Below are 17,235 nucleotides of genomic sequence, written 5' to 3' on the forward strand. Positions count from 1 at the left end.
TTGTCCAATGGTGATAGTGGGGTATTGAAGTCTCCTACTATGATTGTATTACTGTCAGTCTCTCCTTTGATATCTTCCAGGAGTTTTTTAATGTATCTTGGTGCTCCTGTATTGGGTGCATATATGTTTACCAGAGTTATTTCTTCTTGTTGGATTTCTCCCTTTATTATTATGAAGTGGCCTTCATTATCTCTTGTTATGTCCTTCACTTTGAGATCTAATTTGTCAGATATAAGTATTGCAACCCCCGCTTTTTTTTCATTTCCATTTGCCTGGAAAACCATTTTCCATCCCTTTACTCTCAGTCTGTATGCATCCTTTTTTTTGAGGTGGGTTTCCTGTAGACAGCAGATATCTGGGTTTTGTTTTCTTATCCAGTCTGTTACCCTGTGTCTTTTGATTGGGGCATTCAATCCATTTACATTTAAAGTTATTATTGATAGGTACTTATTTGACGCCATTTTTATTCTATACCCCTGTGTACCTTCTTTGCTTCCTATTTCTTTCTTTTTTTTTTTTTTTACAGCAGACCCTTTAGCATTTCTTTCATTGCTGGTTTGGTGGTGATAAACTCCCTTAGTCCTTTTTTGTCTGTGAAGCTCCTGATTTCACCTTCAATTTTGATTGATAGCCTTGCTGGGTACAGTATTCTTGGATTTAGACCCTTCCTTTGCATGACTTGGTATATTTCATTCCATTCCCTTCTGGCCTGATGAGTTTCTGTTGAGAAATCAGTTGCTAGTCTGATGGGGGTTCCTTTGTATGTAACTGTCTGTCTCTCTCTGGCCGCTTGTAAGATTCTTACTTTGTCGTTGGTGTTTGCCAACTTAACTATAATGTGCCTTGGCGTCGGTCTTTTGGGTTTCCTTTTGCTTGGAACTCTGTGAGCTTCTTGGATTTGTGTGGGTTTTTTCTTCCCTATATCAGGGAAGTTTTCTGTTATTATTTCTTCAAACAGGTTTTCTATTCCTTGCTCAGTTTCCTTTCCTTCTGGCACCCCTATTATCCTGATGTTGTTTTGTTTTGTATTGTCCCGAAGTTCCCTTACGCTCTCCTCAATCTTTCTAATTTTTGTTTCTAGAAGCTGTTGTAATTGGGTATTTTTTTTCCATCTTGTCTTCTAGCTCACTTATGCGGTCCTCTGCTTCATCTAGTCTACTCTTGATGCTTTCTATTGAGTTCTTTACAGCAGCGATGTCATTTTTCATTTCTTCTTGGTTCTTCTTCATTTCTTCTTGGTTCTTACTCATATTGTCGAATTTGTCCTCCATCCTTTTCAGCCACTTTATGACCATTTCTCTGAATTCTTTCTCTGATAGGTTGTTTGCCTCTAAATCGTTTACTTCCTTTTCTGGTGATGCCTGCTTCTCTTTTCTGTGGGGGCTCTTTCTTTGTCTCCTCATGGTCTCTCTTCTCCGGATGTCTGGTTATATAGATTTCTCTCTCTGGCGTTGATTTAAAGGTATAAAATACAACACAACCAGGCACAACAGACAAGGCACTGAACAGAATTGTATTCACGATATTAATAACCTCCAATAAAGGTAACCACCAGAGAAAGACAAATTAGGGAATAGGAGTGGAAGAGGGAGAGTAAACAGAAAGAACAACAACGAAAAAAAAACAAAAAAAACAAAGAGTGTGAATCTGAACTTGGGAAAAGAGCAGAAAGAAATAAAAGAAAAAGAAATAACAGAAAAGAAACAGAAAAGAAAAAAAAAAGTAAGGGAGACAAGAATGATACTAAGAGAGAAAAGGGGAACAAACTATATATATGGGGAGTAAACTCCACTAGAACAACCACTATTCCCAGCAAATTTCAGCAACACGAGCCTGGAGATTAATACGAACTGCAACAGCAGCTAATATCAAGGCAGGCAAGGGAAAGCAAAAGTAAAAAACAAACAAAAACAAAGCAAACAAAAGACCCAACCAAACCAACAAAAAGAATAATCAAGACAATCTCATAAAAAAGCATAAAAATTCAATCTAATCAACATTCAAGCAAACAACAACAAAAGGCCCGAGAGAAAAATAATTTTTTTAAGGTAGTGTAGAGAGAGGTTTGTATGGATTTGGAGCAGGGGGTTGGGAATTAGATATATAAGTAGGGTGAAGTTTTAGCAGGGAGTAAACTGAAAAAGTAGGGAAAATCTAAAGCCAGAAAGGGTTAAGATAAACTGGGGACCAAGGGGGAAAGGTTAGGAGGAGAGTGATTGCATAATGTTAGCTTTGAGATAGGGTAAAGCGATTGTAAGGGAAAGATGCAAATCGAATGTAGGACACTAATCCAAAAATAAAAGAAAGAGAAAATCAAATGACATTTAAAAAAAAAGTAAAATAATAGTAATAATAGTGCTGATTGAAAATAAAAATGTAATAATTAAAAAGGTGAAAATCGAGTGAGGAAAAAGAAAAAAAATTAGTTTCTTAAGTAAAAGATGCAAAAAATGAAAATAAAAAATATGAGAATAAAAAATTTAAAAAATTGAAAAAAGAATTGAAAATTAAAAATAGGAAGACTAAAATGTGCAGTATCGGCTGTCATTCACTTCCTCTATTATTCTGTTTGGTACGCCTGATTCCCAGTCTGGGCGGTATTTCAGTTCAGCTTCATTCCAGGGCTCCTCAGTGTTGGAAGCCAGTCCTGCTTTTTAAGCCAGCCGTGTCTTAATTTCTCGTATTTATTTTTTATTACACCAGAGACAATTAGCGTTTCAGCCCCTGGGTGGCAGTGTTTCTGAATTGACCTCCGGGCCTCTCTAGCTCCTTTTTTTTTTTTTCCCCTCTATGGCACTCACTACCGGTTTGTGGAGGTGTGCGCCTCAGAGCTTGTGGAAGTGTGCGCCTCAGAGCTGCCTCTCTGATGGTCACAAGCAGCTCTGGTCCCCAGGTTCCGAAAAAACACCTTCCCCCTGCAGTCTTTCAGGGTTTCCACCTGGGTTTACCTGTATATTGGGCTTAGCAATCAGAGTCGGAAAGAGCCCAAGTGTGCGGACCGTGGGTCTGTGCACCAGGCTAAGGAGCCTGCACTCCTTTGAAAATTCTTAGTCTGACCCTCCTCGTCAGATTAAAATGAGTTGCTTTCAAGAGGTCACTTCTGTTAGCAGCTCAGAAGACCCCCCTCCTCATTCACGGATCACGGCAGTTCCAACTGCCGCTGATTTTTCTAGGCACAGACCTCAGGGCTCCTGCAGGTCCTGCGGCTGCCGCGCTTCCCTCACCCAGCGCTTCCCTCACCCACCGCGGGGATTAGAAACCGCCCCTCATTTCAGGCGAAATCTGACCTTTCCCTGGTGCAGTGAAGAGTTTCTTTGAATCCGAATGTTTGCGCTGATAGGGGACCGGTGGTCTGGTGCTCCCAGCAGTTCAGTGTTTGCAGTTGTCGCAGAAAGTCAGGTTTCCACTAAAATCCTCCTTTCCTTGCAAGATGGCGAGGCGCCCGGCGAGCCCGCAGCTCCGGGAGGGGACACAGCCCCTGTGGGTGCTGCGCGGTCAGAGGAACACTGCCCAGCACTCCCCCGCCTTCTCCTGGAGTTTAGCTGTCCCTTGGCTTGCCCACATACACTCCCTCTACGAGCCTCTGCTGCTCCGACTCTCCGCCCCAGGAACAGACTCCAAACCCGACTCTATTCCGTCGCCATTTTTTCCTCTCTCCTCCATTTTTTCTTGTATTTTGAGGTTGGCCTGTAGAGCTATACACTTTCCTCTCAGGACTGCTTTCATTGTGTCCCATAGGATTTGCGATGTTGTGTTTTTATTGTCATTAGTCTCCAGAATGTTTTTAATTTCTTCTTTGGTCCCATTGATAACCCAATCATTGTTTAGTAGCATGCTATTCTGTTTCCAAGTGTTTGAATTTTTTGGAATGTTTTTATTGCAGTTTATTTCTAATATTATGCCATTGTATCTGAGAATATGCTTGATATGATTTCAATCTTTTTTTTTTTTTTTTTTTTTTTTTGCCTTCCCAGGGGGCCCCATACATAGTGGAAGGGATTAAACCCTTTCATTTCCTTTTTAAATTGCTGCCAGACATTCAAAGAATTAGTTTGTAAGTTTGTTTGGGGTAATTATATAATATGCTGTTGTAATTCTGAAATATCTAGAGATGTGTTACGTTTGTCTCTAAGCACCAAACAGATGATCCCCCTCCCCCCATGGGTGTGAGGAATTATTATATGTAATGGGGGTGATCCAAGTCTGGGAAAATTTTTAATGACAGTGTAGAATAATATCATGTAAGGATATTCTTTGTTCTAGTCCATGGCAGTACCCTTTCAAACTGGCTGTCTATTTCTTTTTGTATAGACAAGGTCTTGGTTACATTTTCTGCACTTCTACCACGGGCAAGTAGTGATAGTAGTGACACCCTTTCTTTGGTGTCCACACAGGCCAGAAACCTCTCTTTAATTTTACACACAAAGGGGCATTGTTTTGATTTTGTGTCATACAAAAGGGAAGCTGGGTGGAGACCCCTGTGTATTTATACTTTCTTGCCCCCCCCCCCCATGGACCTCCTGGATAACCAAGGTGTTTGGTATTATTGGTGACTACGTTATTCAGGGGATCAGCCTATATGAGTGGTCTTACCCATGAAGAGTCAGGAGTATAAGTCCAAAATACTTACCCTCTTGTCCCGGGTGAAATTACCTTACATCTGATGATTGCTAGCATGGCTGGAAAGGCGTTCTCGTGCATTCTTGGGTTTCTGGTTACCTCACAATTTCTTCCCTGAGGTTTGACATTCTGATTGATGTTTCTCTGTTTCTGGATCTATTTTTCCCCCCATCAGTTTATGTTGTTCCTTATATTCCACAAATGAGTGAGATCATGTGATATTTATCTTTCTCTGCCTGGCTTATTTCACTAAGCATTATGTTCTCCATCTCCATCCATATTGTTGCAAATGGTAAGAGCTCCTTCTTTTTTACCGCAGCATAGTACTCCATTGTGTAGATGTACCACATTTTTTTAATCCATTCATCTGCTGATGGGCACTTAGGCTGTTTCCAAATCTTAGCTATGGTGAATTGTGCTGCTATGAACATACGGGTGCATACATCCTTTCTGATTGATGTTTCCAGTTTCTTAGGATATATTCCTAGAAGAGGGATCACTGGGTCAAATGGGAGTTCTATTTTTAGTTTTTAAAGGAAACTCCATACTGTTCTCCACAGTGGCTGCACCAGTCTGCATTCCCACCAGCAGTGCACAAGGGTTCCTTTTTCGCCACATCCTCGACAGCACTTGTCATTTGTTGACTTGTTGATAATGGCCATTCTGACAGGTGTGAGATGGTACCGCATTGTTGTTTTGATTTGCATCTCTCTGATGATTAGTGATTTAGAGCAGGTTTTCATATGTCTCTTGGCCTTCCTTCTGTCTTCTTTCGAAAAGTTTCTATTTAGATCAGTTGCCCATTTTTTGATTGGGTTGTTTATCTTCTTTTTGTTAAGCTGCATGAGTTCCCTGTAAATGTTGGAGATTAAACCCTTATCGTTGACATCATTGGCAAATATGTTCTCCCATGCAGTGGGCTTTCTTGTTGTTTTATTGATGGTTTCTGTTGCTGTGCAAAAGCTTTTTATTTTGATGTAATCCCATTTGTTTATTTTCTCTTTAGCTTCCATTGCCCTAGGAGCAGTATCAGTGAAGAAGTTCTTTTGGCATATGTCAGAGATTTTTCTGCCTGTAGATTCCTCTAGTATTTTTATGGTTTCCTGTCTTATGTTTAAGTCCTTGATCCATTTTGAGTTTATTTTTGTGTATGGTGTAAGTTGGTGGTCTAGTTTCATTTTTTTGCATGTATCTGACCAATTTTCCCAACACCATTTATTGAAGAGACTGTCTTGACTCCATTGTATGTTCATGCCTCCTTTATCAAATATTAATTGAGCATAGCGATTTGGATCGATTTCTGGGTTCTCTATTCTATTCCATTGGTCTATATGTCTGTTCTTGTGCCAATACCAGGCAGTTTTGAGAACAGTGGCTTTGTAATATAGCTTGAAATCTGGTATTGAGATCCCTCCTACTTTATTCTTCTTTCTCAGGATTGCTGTAGCTATTCTGGGTCTTGTTTTATTCCAGATGAATTTTTGAAAAGTTCGTTCTAGGTCTGTGAAGTATGCCATTGGAATTTTAATGGGAAGTGCATTGAAAGTATAGATTGCTTTGGGTAGTACGGACATTTTGATGATGTTGATTCTACCAATCCATGAACATGGTATGTTCCTCCATCTGTTTATGTCTTCCTCTATCTGTTTTTTCAGTGTTGTATAGTTTTCCGTGTATAGGTCTTTTCCCTCCTTAGTTAAGTTTATTCCTAGGTATCTTAATTTTTTTGGTGTGATGGTAAATGGGATTGCTTTTTTAGTCTCTCTTTCTGTAAGATCATTATTGGTGTACATAAATGCCATAGATTTCTTAGCGTTTATTTTGTATCCTGCTACTCTGCCAAATTCATTTATTAAGTCTAATAATTTTTTGATGGAGTCTTTAGGGTTTTCTATGTACAGTATCATGTCATCTGCAAATAAGGACAGTTTTACTTCTTCTTTTCCAATTTGGATGCCTTTTATTTCTTCTTCTTGTCTGATTGCAATGGCTAGTATTTCCAACACTATGTTGAATAGGAGTGGTGATAGTGGGCATCCCTGTCTTGTTCCTGTTCTTAGGGGAAATGGTTTTAGTTTTTGCCCATTGAGTATGATATTGGCTGTGGGTTTGTCATATATGGCTTTTATTATGTTGAGGTATGATCCTTCTATTCCCATCTTGCTGAGAGTTTTTATCAAGAAAGGGTGTTGGATTTTATCAAATGCTTTTTCTGCATCAATTGATATGACTATATGGTTTTTATCTCTCAATTTGTTTATGTGATGTATGATGTTTATTGATTTGCGAATATTGTACCATCCTTGCATCCCAGGGATAAATCCTACTTGGTCATGGTGTATGAGCTTTCTGATGTACTGCTGGAGCCGATTTGCTAGAATTTTGTTGAGGATTTTGGCATCTATGTTCATGAGGGATATTGGCCTGTAATTCTCTTTCATTGTGTTATCTTTATCTGGTTTTGGTATTAGGGTGATGCTGGCTTCATAGAAGGAGCTTGGGAGTGTCCCTTCTTCTTGAATTTTCTGGAATAGTCTGAGGAGGATAGGTTTTAGCTCTTCCTTGAATGTTTTGTAAAAGTCCCCTGTGAACCCGTCTGGCCCTGGACTTTTGTTTGCTGGAAGTTTTTTGATGACTGCTTCAATTTCTTCCATAGTTATCAACCTATTGAGATTTTTAGACTCTTCCTGAGTAAGTTTTGGAAGGTTGTGTTTTTCTAGGAATGTGTCTATTTCCTCCAGGTTGTCTAGTTTGTTGGAATAGAGTTGTTCATAGTATTTTTTGACAATCCTTTGTATTTCTTTGGGGTCTGTTGTTATTTCACCTCTTTCATTTCTGATTTTGTTTATTTGGGTCCTCTCTCTTTGCTTCTTGGTGAGCCTGGCTAGAGGTTCATCAATCTTGTTTATCCTTTCAAAGAACCAGCTCTTGGTTTTGTTGATCTTGTGTATTGTTTTTTTGGTCTCTATGTCATTCATTTCTGCTCTGATCTTTATTATTTCCTTTCTTCTGCTCACTGTGGGCTTTTCTTGTTGCTCCCTTTCTAATTCTTTGAGTTGTTGAGTTAGATGACCTATTATCATTTTTTCTTGTTTTTTGAGATAGGCCTGTAGAGCTATACACTTCCCTCTCAGGACTGCTTTCATTGTGTCCCATAGGATTTGCAATGTTGTGTTTTCATTGTCATTCATTTCCAGGATGTTTTTAATTTCTTCTTTGATCTCATTGATAACCCAATCATTGTTTAGTAGCATGCTATTCAGTTTCCAAGTGTTTGAATTTTTAGGAATGTTTTTATTGTAGTTTATTTCTAATATTATTCCATTATGGTCTGAGAAAATACTTGATATGATTTCAATCTTTTTGAATTTGGGGAGACTTTGCTTGTTACCCAAAATGTGGTCTATTTTTGAAAATGTCCCATGTGCACTTGAGAAGAACGTATATTCCATGGCTTTGGGGTGAAATACTCTGAAGATGTCAATTAGGTCCATCTGATCTAGTGTGTCATTTAGAGTTGCTGTTCCTTTGCTGATTTTTTGTCCAGAGGATTTATCCATTGATGTCAGTGGTGTATTAAAGTCCCCTACTATGATTGTATTGATGTCGATCTCTCCCTTGATATCTTCCAGGAGATTTTTTATGTATTTGGGCGCTCCTGCATTGGGTGCATAAATGTTTACCAGAGTTATATCTTCTTGCTGGATTGCTCCCTTTAGTATTATGTAGTGGCCTTCCTTATCTCTTATTATGGCCTTTACTTTGAGGTCTATTTTATCTGATATAAGTATCGCAACCCCAGCTTTTTTCTCATTTCCATTTGCCTGAAAAATGTTTTTCCATCCCTTCACTCTCAGTCTGTGTGAATCTTTTGCTCTAAGGTGGGTCTCTTGTAGACAGCAGATATATGGGTCATGTTTTCTTATCCATTCAGCTACCCTATGTCTTTTGATTGGTGCATTTAATCCATTTACGTTTAATGTTATTATTGATAAGTACCTGTTTGTTGACATATTTTTCCTTAGTGTTTATGTTTCTTCTTGCCTTTCTCTATCTTCTTTTTACAGCAGCCCCTTTAGCATTTCTTTCATTGCCGGCTTGGTAGTGATGAACTCTCTTAGCCCTTTTTTGTCTGTGAAGCTTCTGATTCCACCTTCAATTTTGAACGATAGCCTTGCTGGATATAGTATTCTTGGATTCAGTCCCTTGTTTTGCATCACTTTGTATATTTCAGTCCATTCCTTTCTGGCCTGGTGTGTTTCTGTTGAGAAATCAGTTGATATTCTGATAGGAGATCCCTTGTAGGTAACTTTCTGTCTCTCTCTTGCAGCCTTTAAGATTCTTGTTTTGTCGTTGGTGTTCGTCAATTTAATTATGATGTGTCTTGATGTCGGTCTTTTGGGGTTCAACTTGTTTGGGACTCTGAATGCTTCTTGGACTTGGATAGTTTTTTTCTTGTCAATATCAGGGAAATTTTCTGTCATTATTTCTTCCAACAGGTTTTGCTAGTCCTTGCTTCTCTTCCTCTCCTTCTTTTATCCCCATTATTCGAATATTGTTTCGTTTTTTGTCGTCCCAAAGCTCCCTTATGCTCTCCTCTTGCTTTTTAAGCCTTCTTTCCAGTTGCTGCTGAGTTTGTGTGTGTTTTCCTACCTTGTCCTCTAATTCGCTGATGCGGTCCTCAGCCTCTTCTACTCTACTCTTTAAGCCTTCCATTGTGTTCTTTATTGCAGCTATGTCGTTCTTCATCTCCTCTTGGTTTCTTTTCATGTTGGTGACGTTTTCATTCAGCTCTTTATAGTTCTCATTGAGTTGTGTGTATTTGTCATCCATCCGTTTAAACATCCTTATAACGAATACTCTGAATTCTTTTTCTGTTAAGCTGCTAGCCTCAAGTTCATTTAACTCCCTTTCTGGTGATTCTTCCTGTTCCTTCCTTTGAGAATTTCCTTTCTGTCTCCCCATGTTTTCCTGTAATGTTTTGATTGTAGTTTCAATTGCTTTGCTACCCAGGTTCTTTTGGTGATGGTGCTACTGATGTAATCTCTCAGTTCTCCTGGGCTTGGTAATCTAGTGTAGTTCCCTACTTGAACTATTTGGGTTCTCTTGATGTAGGCCTGCGAGTTTGAGAGGCACAACTGCAGTGTCTAGAGGTCAGCAGTCGTGGAGGGTAGTATTCCAATTTTTCTGTCTTGCACCCTAAATTGAAATTACGCTTGCCCAGTGGGGACTCACAGTGGCTCCAAGGAACCGTCTGTCGGGGTGATGTGGTTCGGGGGGCCTGCACTCTGGAAAGGCGTGACTGTGTTGCCCAGAGTTCTGTAGTTGTGGGGTGGGCAGACTCAGTTTTTAATGCTGTACCTGTGGTGGATAGGCGTTTACTCCCAGTGGCAGCTCAGAGGAGCACCCTCGGTAAGTTTGCCAGCGAGGCACACTGAAGCACTCTCTCAATCTTTTTGAATTAGTGGAGACTTTGCTTGTTACCCAATATGTGGTCTATTTTTGAGAATGACCCATCTGACCTTGAAAAGAACGTATATTCCATGGCTTTTGGGTGAAATACTCTGAAGATGTCAATTAGGTCCATCTGATATAGTGTGTCATTTAGAATTGCTTTTTCTTTGCTGATTTTTTGTTCAGAGGATTTATCCATCGATGTCAGTGGTGTATTAAAGTCCCCTACTATGATTGTATTGATGTCGATCTCTCCCTTCTTATCTTCCAGGAGATTTTTTTTGTATTTGGGCGCTCCTGCGTTGGGTGCATATATGTTTATCAGAGTTATATCTTCTTGCTGGATTGCTCCCTTTAGTATTATGTAGTGGCCTTCCTTATCTCTTATTATGGCCTTTAGTTTGAGGTCTATTTTATCTGATACTAGAGGCCCGGTGCACGAAATTTGTGCACAAAGGAGGGTTGTCCCTCAGCCCAGCTTGTACCCTCTCTAATATGGGACCCCTTGAGGGATGTCCGACTGCCCGTTTAGGCCCGAATGGGCAGTCGGACATCCGTCTCACAATCCAGGACTGCTGGCTCCCAACTGCTTGCCTGCCTGCCTTCCTGATTGCCCATAACCACTTCTGCCTGCCAGCCTGATCACACCCTATCCACTCTGCTGCCAGCCTGTTTGCCCCCAACTTCCCTCCTCTGCCAGCCTGGTCACTCGTAACTGCCCTCTCCTGCAGGGTTGATCACACAACTGCCCTTCCTTGCAGGCTTGGTCCCTCTCAACTGCCCTCCCTTGCAGGACAGGTGCCTCCCAACTGCCCTCTCCTGCTGGCCATCTTGTGTCCACATGGGGGCAGGATCTTTGACCACATGGGGGCAGCTATATTGTGTGTTGCAGTGATGATCAATCTGCATATTACTCTTTCATTAGATAGGATAGAGACCTGGTACAGGGGTGGGGGCCAGCTGGTTTGCCCTGAAGGGGGTCCCGGATCAGGTGGGGGTTCCCTTGGGGTGTGGGGCGGCCTGAGCGAGGGGTCTGTGGTGGTTTGCAGGCCGGCCACACCCCCTGGCAACCCAAGTGGTGGCCCTGGTATCTGGAATTTATTTTCCTGCTACAATTGAAACTTTGTAGCCTGGAGCAGAGCCAAGCCTGGGGCTCCCTCCTAGGAGGCCAGCAGCCATTTGTGTTGGGGTTATAATTGAAACTTTGTTGCCTTAAGCGGGTGGGCCCGGCCAGGGTGTGCGGAAAGCTTTGCTTCCCCTGTTGCCGGCGGCAACCCTGGCCTGCTCTCTCAAGCTCCATTCTGCCGCCATTTGTTTGAATTTGTTTACCTTCTATAATTGAAACATTGTAGCTTGAGTGGAGGCTTAGGCCTGGCAAGGGCAGGGGGAAAGCTTGGCTTTCTCTGTTACCTAGGAAACCTTGCTCTCTGTGGCTGTAGACATCTTGGTTTGGGTTAATTTGCAAGATGGTGCATGTGGCTCGTGGGCGTGGCTTTTTGGGGTGTCGGAGGTATGATCAATTTGAATATTTGTCTATTATTAGATATGATAAGTATCGCAACCCCAGCTTTTTTCTCATTTCCATTTGCCTGGAAATGTTTTTCCATCCCTTCACTCTCAGTCTGTGTGAATCTTTTGCTCTAAGGTGGGTCTCTTGTAGACAGCAAATATATGGGTTATGTTTTCTTATCCATTCAGCTACCCTATGTCTTTTGATAGATGCATTTAATCCATTTACGTTTAATGTTATTATTGATAAGTACCTGTTTGTTGACATATTTTTCCTTAGTGTTTGTGTTTCTTCTAGCCTTTCTCTTTGTTCTTTTTACAGAAGCACCCTTTAACATTTTTTGCATTGCTGGCTTGGTAGTGATGAAGTCTCTTAGCCCTTTTTTGTCTGTGAAGCTTCTGATTCCACCTTCAATTTTGAATGATAGTCTTGCCGGGTATAGTATTCTTGGAATCATTCCCTTGTTTTGCATCACTTTGTATATTTCATTCCATTCCCTTCTGGCCTGGTGTGTTTCTGTTGAGAAATCAGTTGATATTGTGATAGGAGATCCCTTGTAGGTAACTTTCTGTTTCTCTCTGGCAGCCTTTAAGATTCTTGCTTTGTCGTTGGTGTTCGTCAATTTAATTATGATGTGTCTTGGTTTCGGTCTTTGGGGTTCAACTTGTTTAGGACTCTGTGTACTTCTTGGACTTGGATAGTTTTTTTCTTGCCAATATCAGGGAAGTTTTCTGTCATTATTTCTTCTAACAGGTTTTCTATTCCTTGTTTCTCTTCCTCTCCTTCTTTTATCCCTATTATTCGAAGGTTGTTTCGTTTTGTGTTGTCCCGAAGCTACCTTAGGCTCTCCTCTTGCTTTTTAAGTCTTCTTTCCAGTTGCTGCTGTATTTGTGTGTATTTTCCTACCTTGTGTTCTAATGTGCTAATGCGGTCCTCAGCCTTTTCTACTTTAATCTTTAACCCTTCCATTTTTCTCTTTATTGCAGCTATGTTGTTCTTCATCTCCTCTTCGTTTCTTTTCATGTTGGTGACATTTTCATTCAGCTCCTTGTAGTTCTCATTGTGTTGTGTGTATTCTCATCCATCCATTTAAACATCCTTATTACGAATACTCTGAATTCTTTCTCTCTTAAGCTGCTAGCCTCAAGTTCATTTAACTCCCTTTCTGGTGATTCCTCTTTTTCTTTCCTTTGGAGATTGCCTTTTTGTCTCCCCATGTTTTCCTGTAATGTTTTAATTGTAGATCCGCTTGTTTTGCTACCCAGGTTCTTTTGGGGATGGTGCTACTGGTGTAATCTCTCAGTTCTCCTGGGCTTGGTAATCTAGTGTAGCTCCCTACTTGAGCTACTTGGGTTCTCTTGATGTGGGTCTGCAAGCTTGAGAGGCACAACTGTGGTGTCTAGAAGTAAGCAGCTATAAAGGGGAGTGTCTCAGTTTTTGCTCTCTGGCACCCTTAGTTGAAATCGTGCGTGTCCAATGGGGACTCACAGTGGCATCCAGGGACCATTGGTTGGGAGAGCTCACAGTGGCTCACACTAGCACCCTGTGTGTAGATGGGCTCAGGGTGCCTGCCTGTTGTAAATTCGCTTCTGTGGAGGTGTGTTTGCAGGCGCAGAGCTCTCATGCACTCTGAGGGGTCCTGGCACTGAGGTTGAGTATCTCGGGTGGATGTGGGCCGTTATTCAGGAAGAGGGGTTTCGGGATTTCTGCTGTGGGGCAGCGCAACCTTGCTGTATAGAATCCCACCCAGAAGGGGCTCAAAGCAGCTCCCCAGAGGACCCTGTGGATATGGGGTCAGGGTGCCTTCCCTTGTCTGTGGCCTTGAGTTTGCCGGCTCTGAAAGTGTCGTTTGCCCGCATAGAGTTCTGATGCACTCTGAGGGGCCCTAGCACTGAAGTTAAACACCTAGGGTGTATGTGGGAAGTCATTCAGGAGAAAGGATTTCAGAGTTTCTGCTGTGGGGCAGCATGTCCTTAGCTGTACAGAATCACACCCAGCAGGGGCTCAAAGCAGCTCCCCAGAGGACCCCTTGGATATATGGTCTCTGGGTGCCTTCCCTTGTCTGTGGCCTTGAGTTTGCCAGCTCTGGAAGTGTGCGAGAACTGGTGGTGCGCCTGCCCGTGCAGAGCTCTGACACACTCTGAGGGGCCCTGGCACTGAAGTTCCACAGCGGGGGTGTCCGTGGGCAGTTATTCAGGAGAAAGAAGTTCAGAATTTTGCTGTGGGGCAGCGTGTCCTTGGCTGTACAGAATCACACCCAGCAGGGGCTCAAAGCAGCTCCCCAGAGGACCCCTTGGATATATGGGCTCAGCATGTCTACCCGTGTCTGTGGCCTTGAGTTTGCTGGCTGTGGAAGTGTGCAAGAACTGGTGGCGCGCCTACCCACCCAGAGGTCTGATGCACTTTGAGGGGCCCTGGCACTGAAGTTGCACAGCGGGGGTGTTTGTGGGCAGTTATTTAGGATGAGGCAGTTGAGAAATTCTACTGCAGGGCCGCGCACCCTTGACTGTGCAGAATCACACCCTCGGGGGCTCTCAGTGGTTCCCAAGCACTGCCCTGTAGTAGAATGCCTGGGTGCCTACGGGCTGGGGACGCTGCAAATCCTGAGTCCCAGCGCTGGGGAAGGGGAGGTTGTACTTACTGCTTACAGTGGCGCACTTTTGGAGGTGAAGTTCTCTGGGTTCGCGCGCCTGCAGCTGGGGTGGCAGGTCTTCTACCAGAGTGGCTGTAGTGTCCTGGTTTGCTTCCCACTAGGAGACTTTAATACCCCACTATAACCATTGGACAAATCTTCTGGAAAAAAATCAGCAAATAAACATCAATCCTAAATGATTCTCTAGATCAGTTGGAATTAATTGACATCCTCACAACATTTCACCCCAAAGCCACAGAATATACATTATTCTCAAGTGCACATGGGTCATTTTCAAAGATAGACTATATATTGAGTCACAGGCAAAGTCTCTTCAAATTCAAGAAGAGAGAAATCATATCAAGGATCTTCTCAGATCACAGTGACATAAAACTGGAAATCAACTACAATAAAAACAATCCAAAAAAAATCAAACACCTGGACACTAAATAGCATGCTATTAAACAATGACTGTGTTACCAGACAGATCAAAGAAGAAATAAAAAAAATCATGTCAACAAATGACATTGAAAACACAACAATCCAAAATCTATGGGACACAGTGAAAGCAGTCTTGAGAGGGAAATTCATAGTTCTACAAGCCTACTGCAAAAAACAAGAATGTATGGTAATAAATTACCTAAACCTAAAACTCAAAGAGTTAGAAAGACAGCAACAAGAAAAGCCCAGTTTAAGCTGAAGGAAGGAAATAATAAAGATCAGAGTGGAGATAAATGACATAGCGACCAAAAATACAATACAAAGGAAAAACAAAACAAGAGTTGGTTGTTTGAAACGATAAACAAGTTTGAAGAACCTTTAGCCAGGCTCATCTAGAAGGAAAAACAGAGGACCCAAATAAACAAAATCAGAAATGAAAGAGGAGAAATAACAACAGACCCCACAGAAATACAAAGGAGTGTTAAAAAATAATAGGAACAACTCTATTCCAAAAAACTGGACAACTTGGAAGAAATGGAGATATTCCTAAAAAATACAACCTTCCAAATCTCAATCAGGAAGAATCTAAAAATCTCAATAGGCTGATAACTATGGAAGAAATTGAAGCAGTCATCAAAAAGCTTCCAGCAAACAAATGCCCGGGACCAGACGGCTTTACAGGGGAGTTTTTTAACAAACATTCAAGGAAGAACTAAAACCTATCCTACTCACACTACTCCAAAAAATTCAAGAGGAAAGAACACTTCAAAACTCATTCTATGAAGCCAGCATCACGCTAATACCAAAACCAGATAAAGACAACATAATGAAAGATAATTACAGGCCAATATACCTCATGAACATAAATGTCAAAATCTTCAACAAAATTCTAACAAATCTGCCGAAACCGGTTTGGCTCAATGGATAGAGCGTCGGCCTGCGGACTGAAAGGTCCCAGGTTTGATTTCGGTCAAGGGCATGTACCTTGGTTGCGGGCACATCCCCAGTGGGGGTTGTGCAGGAGGCAGTTGATCGATGTTTCTCTATCATCGATGTTTCTAACTCTCTATCCCTCTCTCTTCCTCTCTGTGAAAAATAAATAAATAAAAATTCTAACAAATCGGATCCAGCAGTACATCAGAAAGATCATACACCATGACCAAGTAAGATTTATCCCAGGGATGAAAGGTTGGTACAATATCCGTAAATCAATAAATGTGATATATCACATAAACAAATTGAGAAATAAAAAACCACAAAGTCATATTAATTGATGCAGAACAAGCATTTGACAAAATCCAACACCGTTTCTTGATAAAAATTCTCAGCAAGGTGGGAATAGAAGGCTCATACCTCAACATAACAAAAGCCATATATGACAAACCCACAGCCAACATCATACTCAATGGGCAAAAACTAAAACCATTTCCCTTAAGAACAGGAACAAGACAGTGATGCCCACTCTCATTACTCCTCTTTGACATAGTATGGGAAGTATTAGCCATTGAGATTAGACAAGAAGAAAATATAAAAGGCATCCAAATTGGAAAAGAAGAAGTAAATCTGTCCTTATACGCAGATGACATATTTTATATAAAAATCCCTAAAGACTCCATCAAAAACACTATTAGACTTAATAAATGAATTCGGCAATGTAGCAGGATACAAAATTAACGCCAAGACATCTATGGCATTTCTATACACCAATAGTGAACTTACAGAAAGAGAGACTAAAAAAGCAATCCCATTTACCATCGCACCAAAAAAATTAAGATACCTAGGAATAAACTTAACTAAGGAGGTAAAAGACCTATACACAGAAAACTACAGGACACTGAAAAAGAGATAGAGGAACACATAAACAGATGGAAGAACATACCGTGTTCATGGATTGGTAGAATCAACATCATTAAAATGTCCAAACTACCCAATGCAATCTATAGATTCAATGCACTCCCCATTAAAATACCAATGGCATATTTTACAGACCTAGAAAGAACTCTCCAAAATTTCATCTGGAATAAAAAAGGACCCTGAAGAGCCATAGCAATCCTGCGAAAGAAGAACAAAGTAGGTGGATCTCAATACCAGATTTCAAGCTGTATTACAAGGCCACCGTTCTCAAAACTGCCTGGTACTGGCACAAGAACAGGCATATAGACCAATGAATAACATAGAGAACCCAAATATCGACCCAAAGCACTATGCTCAATTAATATTTGACAAAGGAGATATGAACACATAATGGAGTCAAGACAGTCTCTTCAATAGTGTTGGTAAAATTGGACAGATACATGCAAAAAAAAAAAATTAAAGTATACCACCAACAGACATCATACACAAAAATAAACTCAAAATGGATAAAGGACTTAAATATAAGACAGGAACCTATAAAAATACTAGGAAAATCCACAGGCAGTGAAATCTCAGACATATGCGGGAGCAATCTCTTCACCGATACTGCTCCTAGGGCAATGGAAGCTAAAGAGAAAATAAACAAATGGGATTACATCAAAATAAAAAGCTTTTGCACAGCAAAAGGAACCATCAACAAAACAACAAGACAGCCCACTGTATG

The sequence above is a fragment of the Eptesicus fuscus genome, chromosome 1 (assembly GCF_027574615.1).
Source record: "Eptesicus fuscus isolate TK198812 chromosome 1, DD_ASM_mEF_20220401, whole genome shotgun sequence".
Taxonomy (NCBI): Eukaryota; Metazoa; Chordata; class Mammalia; order Chiroptera; family Vespertilionidae; genus Eptesicus; species Eptesicus fuscus.